Source organism: Ceratotherium simum, chromosome 7 (assembly GCF_057802395.1).
Source record: "Ceratotherium simum simum isolate JZ-2026a chromosome 7, ASM5780239v1, whole genome shotgun sequence".
In the NCBI taxonomy this organism is placed as follows: domain Eukaryota; kingdom Metazoa; phylum Chordata; class Mammalia; order Perissodactyla; family Rhinocerotidae; genus Ceratotherium; species Ceratotherium simum.
Window position 1 is genome coordinate 54,929,953 of NC_141906.1, and position 8,911 is coordinate 54,938,863.

Below are 8,911 nucleotides of genomic sequence, written 5' to 3' on the forward strand. Positions count from 1 at the left end.
ATTGAATTTGTCTCAGTAATTCTGGGCTCCCCACACATTCAATCGAATCGTTGGTATCTTCTGCAGCCACTTTGACACTTCTCGGTAACGAATGCTGTTTATAATGATGGTTCTGGGACACGTAAGATCCTGAATCATCAAGGAAACATGACATTATATTATGCTGACTTAGGGTAGAAAGTGAACTGATAACTGTTAAAAAGCTTTTGAATAAGTTAACACAGAGATATATCTTAGTTAACCAAAATGTTAGATGGAACTCCCCATTCTTTGCACACTCTGGTTAGCTGGAGCCATGTTCTTTTTCTTGGCTCTGCTTTAGATGGATCAGGATCTAGAGGTAGCATGGAGAAAAGGTGTTGAATGGTAAGAAAAACACTTTGGCATCAAACAAACAGATTAAATTTTGTTTAAGATACTTCCTAGCTGTATGACTTTGGACAAGTTATTTAACATCTCTGAACATCTGTTTTTTTTTTAATCTGCCAATGACTGACAATAATACTGTGTGTGAGCTCATCAGTGTTATAGGGGTACCATAGCATATAGCATGGTGTCTGCTGGAACCACTTGGCATCCAGTAGACCTGAGTTCAAATCCTATTTCTGATCCCTGTCCATATGACTTTGAGCAGGTTACTCAATCTCTTTCAGCTGTAGTATTTTCATCTGTAAAATAGGGAAAAACATACCTAATTATAGGATTGTCATAAAGGAATAAATCAGGTCATAACGAAGCCCCTATCAAAGTGCTCAGTAGATATTAGCTCTTACAAAACCATGTTCAATTAATCTTTTCACTTTGGTGCCAGGCACCTGGTAGGCTTTTAATAAATGATTTTTGAATGGATGAATGGATGACTCGATTGATGATTCTCAAAGTGTGGTTCGTGGACCAGCAGCATCACTATTAACTGGGAACTTGTTGGAAATGCAAATCCTCAGGCCCTACTGAGACTAACTGAATTAGAAACTGTGGGAATGGAGCCCAGCAGGGTGCATTTTAACAAGCCTTCCAGGTAATTCTGATGCATGCTAAATCCTCCACTGGATTATTTGAGCAAATAGGGTTATGGGGTCTGGGATAAATTAAAAAATGTATAAAAAGTGCCAAGAATATCCCAGTCACAGAGAGTATTCAATACTGCCCTTGCCATCTACAGTAATGTGTTTTGGTGGTGACATACCTGGTATTTGCAAGTCATTTGTGAAGTGTGTTGCAAATAATTTATTACTAGTACTTGTTAAGCCATGAAAGTGTGTGAATGACTTACCTTCACACTTAGACGAGATTCAAGCTTGTTACTATAGTGGTGTCTCGCTCTCTTGCTCTGTTGCATTCTGATATACTTTCCTGCATGGAAGAGAAAACGATGGAGTTACAGCCTGTGTGTGGGGTCCAGTGAATAATGCCAGGTACTCAACGAGAGTTTGTTACACATGTGAACTTCATCTCTGTCATGTACTGTGAGACACACAAAACATGATCCTTAGAAGAAAATAAAAGAAAACCACGGATCTAGTAAACTAATTCAACTAACTAGATTGTAAACTCCTTGAAGGCTGAATGATTCGAAAGTCACTTAATCAAGTTTGTTTTATAAAAGAACGAATGAATGTACAAATGTATATATTCATTGTCACCTTTTGCTTTGAGGAAAGGAAAAGACTATTACAGTAATCTTTCAAAATTTGCGTTTGTATCCTCTCTTGTCCTCTGCAGGGCAGCTACTACACCTTCATAGCCCCTGCCAAATTGAAGAGCAAGGAATGAGTCCTTGAAACTTCCCTCCATTTGGTCATCTTGCTCCCCTATTTTCTTTCCAAACCACTGTTCCAACTCATCATGATGGCCCCAGTGCAGACAGGAAGGGAAGCTTTGGAGTGGAAGGAATGACAATAAAGAAACTCTGGGGCCAATAGAAAATATTCTCACCTCTAGAACTCTAAAGAGTATGCTAAATTCCATTTTTGGAAGCAGATTGAGGTAAATAATTGCCTATAAGCTGTGATCTAGATATTTCTAGAAGATTCCAGTATCCACTCTTCTAATGCATTAATGCAATCAATCCCAATATTCCTAAGTATGACGCTTTGATTGTTAAGTGCAAAAACTGAAGAGGAATGGTAATTTATGTTCTTGTAAGTCATTTACACGTTAGTGTGAATAAATTTCACCTCAAGGCCAGTGCTAAGCAACACCCTTGACCTTTCCAAAGAGAGTGACAAACTCAAGCTGGTAATTTCACACTATAGGCATTTCCTCATCCTGATTTTTCTCTCTTTACAGGGGAGCAAAAATCTGCTTTCTTTTTTATCATTCTTGTATCAAATCTAAATTAAATCCAAATCATTCCAACCTAAAAAGATCATGTCAAAGCAAGTTAATGACTAAAAGGGAATGAATGAGAGACCATATCACAGAGAAAAGTGGAAAGCAGAGTAGAAAAATTGGGTGATAAAAAATAATATACATGAGACAGCAAGCTGGTAACCTCTGGGCAGGGATGATGTTTCGGGGATCCTACTTAGAAACTTTAAAAAGAACCCAAGTTTCCATGTACCACTAATACAAGGAGATAGGATTTTAAATTGTAGAATCAATTTCACTTCAGAGAACTACTTGCTAGATCTTAGCTAAACTCAATTCCATAGGTGTTTTAGTAAATCTTCAATGTTTAGGTTTCTGAGATGGTACCTGCTATGCATGTGATGGATTGATGAGTAATTGTTGAATAAATAACTGACTACCTAGTTGCCTTACTTAAATAAAAGGTGCAGACTTTGTATTTAGACAGACCTAGAATTAAACACTGACTTGGCCATTTTCTAGATGTGTTACCAGTCAGTCTTCTTAAGTTTCAAGCTATGAAAACCAATTCTGGCTAATTTAAGAGAAAACGTGTTTTTTTTGAAAGGGTATAAGGTAGCTTAGAGAATTGCCAGGAAGCCTGGAGCGTTGGGCTGGGAGAACCAACAGAACCAAGAGCAGTAGAAACCAAAGCCAAGGAGTGATCTGTTGCTGGGGCCCTTGCCTCTTATCCCTGGACAGTATTTCAGCTGGATGGTCAAGGCCATTACTGCTAGGCTCTTGTTTCCTCTTTGTCTCCCTGGCTCACCATTCAGAGTCTTCAGTGGGAGATTCTATTGGTTGGGCCTGGGTTATGTGCCCTCACCCTGATGTCCAGAGGCAAGAAGCAAGAGGACTTCCCCAACTTGACCTCCATACTAGGAGGCAGGACACCTTCCAGAGATATCACCAATTATATACATATATAATGGGACTGGCCCCCAGAGAGGAAATTAGTGCTGGGCAGCCAAAGAACAAATCAAAAACCAAACCCAAAAAATGTATACTACCATCTGTGAAACTTTCCAAACTATCTCCTGCTTTTTTAAAATGGGGGATAATACCTATCTCAGAAGGGTGTTGAGAGGATTAAAATAGCTAATGGATGCTTACTGCTCAGTCCAGTTCATAAGGAGAGTTCAGAATTGCTTTTCACCATGATTTGCAAATATTTCCCAAAAATATTGCGAAGGATTAATAAAAAATGAATATATGATATTTTCTTACTTCTAAGATACCGTTGGTTATTGAATTGACCATTAATTAAAATGACAGTTGTGGGAAAACATAAAGGATTACATCATTAAATGTACATTGACATAATATACATTATTTATGTTCTTTTTTTTTTTTTTTTTTTGTGAGGGGAAGATTAACCCTGAGCTAACATCTCTTGCCAATCCTCCTCTTTTTGCTGAGGAAGATTGGCCCTGTGCTAACATCTGTGCCCATCTTCCTCTACTTCATATGGGATGCTGCGACAGCATGGCTTGATAAGCAATGCATGGGTCCACACCCGGATCCGAGCCTGGGAACCCAGGGCCGATGAAGTGGAGTGCGCGAACTTAACTGCTACGCCATCGGGCCAGCCCCTTGTTTATGTTCTTATTGTCTGTCTTTCCCCACTAGAATGTAAGCTCCATAAGGATAGGGACTTGATATATTCTGTTCACAACGTTATCTCTAGTACATAGAATAATGTCTGGCACAAAACAAGTATTCAATAAACAGTTGTTGAATAAATGAATGCATGATCAATGGAATGATTAAAGCTAGGAATAAAAAAAACAAGAATGTCATCAGAGGGATAAATTTAAATCAACCCATATAAAGAGTCAAACAAAGGTGTGTAGCATTACCCTAAGGTTTTGGAATATTTATTGAGCCCTTATTATATACCAGACATTGAGCCAAGCATTTTATGTACATTTTTCACGCAACTGTAGGACACTTCATTTTTCAAGTGAAGAAACTTTAGCTTAGGAAGGGTAAATGATTTGTTGAAGTGCACACAGATATTAAATGATGGGTCCAAGATTTTAACCCAGATCTGTTAGAGCTCAAAGTCTGTGTTCTTAACAGTTCCAGGAAGCATATATGCGTTGGTGTCTATGCCAAGCAGTGTCCTAGGGAATACTGGGCCTTTCTCTAATTGGCTGACAGGTGGAGCACTTGGTTGATCCAATTGCCAAGCAGCTCTCTAGCACTCCTGTGAGTCTTGCCTACACAGAAGATGGGCCAACCAGACTGCCCTAGCTCCCTGACTGATGATGATATTTCTCATTGCAAATGATCCAATTGTTACTCTGGTTTCTATGTTTCTATCTCTAGTGAAGTTAGCTTTCATAAATGATTAAATTTCTGGACTGCTGAGGAGTTTAGTCACAATCTGGAAGAATGCCTCTCAGTGAGGCAGGCTTCTAGCAATCAGCCACTAGCTAGCTTTCTAGCCCACACCCAGCCTTACCACGTTCCTCTCAAGCTTCTTCGGTAAACATATCCCACTTTGAATGCCTGCCTTTTTAAAAACGTTTATTTATTTAACTTGTAAATCATATACTTTATTTTGTAATGATATTATTATTTTTTTAAAGTTTAGAAACTTTTATTAGGAATAGAGAATAACTTTATCTGATAGTCTGAATTTCTAGGTAAACAAATATTCTGGAATCAGATAGAATAAAAATAGAAGAAAGACAAGTGTATTTGTTTTTTTTTCTCATTTATTTATTTATTTTCCTTTCTTTTTTTTTTTTGTTTATTGCAGTAACATTGGTTTATAACATTGTGTAAATTTCAGGTGTACATCATTATACTTCTATTTCTGCGTGGATTACATCATGTTCTCATGTTCACCACCCAAATACTAATTACAACCCATCACCACACACGTGTGCCAAATTATCTCCTTTGCCCTCCTCCCTCTCCACTTCCCCTCTGGTAACCACCAATCCAATCTCTGTCTCTATGCGTTTGTTTGTTGTTGTTGTTATTTACTGCTTAATGAGTGAGATCATACAGTATTTGACCTTCTCCCTCTGACTTATTTCACTTTGCATAATACCCTCAGTGTCCATCCATGTTGTCACAAATGGCTGGATTTCATCATTTCTTATGGCTGAGTAGTATTCCATTGTGTATATATACCACATCTTCTTTATCCATTTGTCCCTTGATGGGCACTTAGGTTGCTTCCAAGTCTTGGCTATTGTGAATAACGCTGCAATGAACACAGCACATGAAAAGATGTTCAACGTCATTAACTATTAGGGAAATGCAAATCAAACCTACAATGTGATATCACCTCATGCCCGTCAGAATGGCTATAATTAACAAGACAGGAAATGACAAGTGGTGGAGAGAATGTGGAGAGAAGGGAACTCTCATACACTGCTGGTGGGAGTGCAAACTGGTGCAGCCACTATGGAAAACAGTATGGAGATTCCTCAAAAAATCAAGGATAGAACTACCATATGATCCAGCTATTCCACTGCTGGGTATTTATCCAAAGAATGTGAAAACACCAAGACAAATGTATTTGAAACTAAAGACTACCCACAGAATCCCATATAGAAAATAAGCAAATTATCTGACACCACTCATGAGTATGAGAAGCTCAGAGAGGGTCTGGCAGGCTCTTATCCAGAAGCTAACTTGCTTATCTTCACCAAGAGCAGGAAAAGAAAGAAAAGGACAGGAGAGGGGAGGAGAGGAGAAGAGAGGAAAGCATACTCACCCTGTACCACAGGTGATTTTGGTTAGAGAGAAGGAAGCAAATAACCTTCTGATCCAGCAATTGTTAGCATTAAAAGGAGCTATTAAAGAAGTTTGTGGAGTTGCCTCCAGAAGTCTTTGACTAGAAGATAGAGGACCATGCTTTCAGAAGGGATTGAGTTATGTGGGGTTCTGCCTGTCTGCTTGGGTTCAGGATGTATGTGGAGAAGTCAGATTAGATGATTCTTTCAAAGTATGTATATATATGTATGTATGTGTATATATATATATAAAAGTATGAAATATCTATTCCATATACATAAAATACCTATATTCATTCACATATTCAATATTTATTGAACATCAATTACTTTTTAGGCACTGAGAATACAAAGATATGAGATACAGTTTTTACACTCCAGGAGTTCAAAATTTACTGCTGTCAATTTGAGTAACCTTGAGTAAGATCTTAGATAAAAATGGACTGACTCTTTCTGACAAAAAGTATGCCTTTCATTGGAAATTGGTAGAATCCTTCTAAAAAGCAATTATGTAATACATACCAACAACTGTGAAAGAGTTCATATTTTTTGGACCATATTCAGTTCCTTAGAATTTCCTCTAAGAAAATCATTTAGAAGAATAAAAGCAAAAAGGTTTATTTTATGTTTGGTTATAAAAGCAAAATCTTGGAAACAACCTAAATGTCTAAAATAGAGAAGTGGTTACGTAAGTTATGACAACTCAATGTTACATAATTTAGTCATTAGAAATGAAATAGCAATGCATAAAATATTAAAAGAACAATTTTAACCAAAATACAAAATTAGACAAAATTTGATTCTCTGTCTGCTAAAGAAAAGTATTTACTTATAGACCAAAAAAGTTGGAAACCTGGAGAAATGAAAACAATAATGTTAAGGTGTAAGACCTTATACCTACCATTCTTGTAAATTTTCCTTTAATGTTACCATACACTTTTTTAAAACAGTAAGTGAAATTTTGAAAGACTGTGTCAATGTACCCTTTAAGTTTGTATTTGAGAAAACAGAAGACCTGTATGATGAATTTAGTGGCATATTTTTTTGACCATTCTTCATCTATTTACTCAGTCTAAAACTTGCGTTTATTCTATATGGTGGTACTAGGCTTAGTGCTGGAGATACAAACGGTAAAGAAAAACTTGTTTCTGCTAGAGTCTTAGAGTCTCCAGGGAGAGCTTCAGATGTAAACTCAAAATATCCTACAGTGTAATTAGTGGAATAATAGTGGTATTTAAAGGTTCAAATGAGAGCAGAAGAGGGAAAGCCTGTTTCTGCCTGAGCTGTTGAGAATGGGAGTGGGATGGAGAAAAGGAGTGATCAGTGCGGGCTTTCCATAAGAGTGAGCTTTAGTTGAGTGCTGATTGCTGAAGGAGTTCGAGTTCACCGGCAAGATGGGTGAGGTGAGAAGGAGGAATGATGAAGGGAAGTGGAGAGAGAGGAATTCCAAGCTGAGGGCGTAATGGGGTGAGGAGATGTCAAAAAGCATCTATTCTTAGGAAATTGAAGGTATTTCTATGCACAAGGCAATTTGTAGGCAGCACCAGGAGATATGGCAGAAAAGGTAGGCAGAGACCTGTCTGTTGGAGGACACCTCTCGCCCACAGTTCCAATGACCGAAACAGGAAGGCAGAGGCCAGGAATCATTTGCTGTTTGAGCCATGGCCAATGGTGAAAGCAAGGAGAGCAAGTTCTAACCCAGGCTGCAGATCCAAGGGGCAGAAATGAAATGAGGTTCCAGGGCACAGAGCTGGAACATGGTTGGCAAAACAAAGAAGGCAGAAAGTGAGCAGAATGGCATGGAACAAATCTGGAGCAACCACAGTAGCAGCGAGAGCTTTCGAGGGCTTGCTGAGTTTATTTAAAGGGCCCAGAGAGGGGTGGACTGGGCAACGTCATGCGAGCCTTGTGTGCCAGGCTAAGGCATCCAGAGATTAACGGTTTGTGATGGGAAACCACTGGAGGGTTTCTTTCCCAGGAATGACATGATTCGGTTTGTACTTACAGAAAGACTGCTTTGAAAGGAGCGTGCAGCACAGATTGGAGGGGAATGAGGATGAAGGAAAGGGGGTCACTGAGGGGCAAGTTGTAGGAGACCTACGTCAGAGGGCTAACCATTATGTTTATCTTAGATCGTGAGCCGTGGGAGCCAAACATGTCAGTGTAGTTAGCATATTGTTTATTCTTGTAAACTCCCAGGCCTGTAATGCAGTGATCACCGATGTGAGCTTTTGAGGTTGGGTAGTAAATGTGTTTACAGTTGTCAGGTAAAGGGTGGGATGTCAAAAGTCTCATTAGAGCACGTTCCACTCACCCAATCGTTTTCGTGAGTCAATTTGCTAAATTATAGACCTGTTTCAGTGTACGAATCAGCAATTTCTGGAAGTTGATAGTCTGCCCAGCGGTTTCTTTTGAAGTCTTCATTTTTTCCTCTAGGGTTTTGTCTACATAAAATCAATTTAACCATTTTGAAGGATCTGCCACACTCCCACCACTTCTCCATCTTCAATTTTCTTTTATATAAGTTCAAAAATGTTGAATGTCCTCTATATGTGCCAAGCACTGTTCTGGGTGCTGGGGATACCGAGGTGGCATTAGAGCAGAGATTTGAATGTCCTGAGAAGGTGAGTCTTGTCAATATTTAGGGGGAAAAATGTTCCAGGCAGAAGGAACAGTGGCTACAAAGGCCTGAGTTGGGATAGAACCTGGTATGTCTGGGGAAGAGGCAGGAGCAAGGAGGAGGCTAGAGTGGAGTGAGTGAGGGGAGTGTGGTACAAGGCGGTCAGAGCAGCAGCGGGTGAATCATG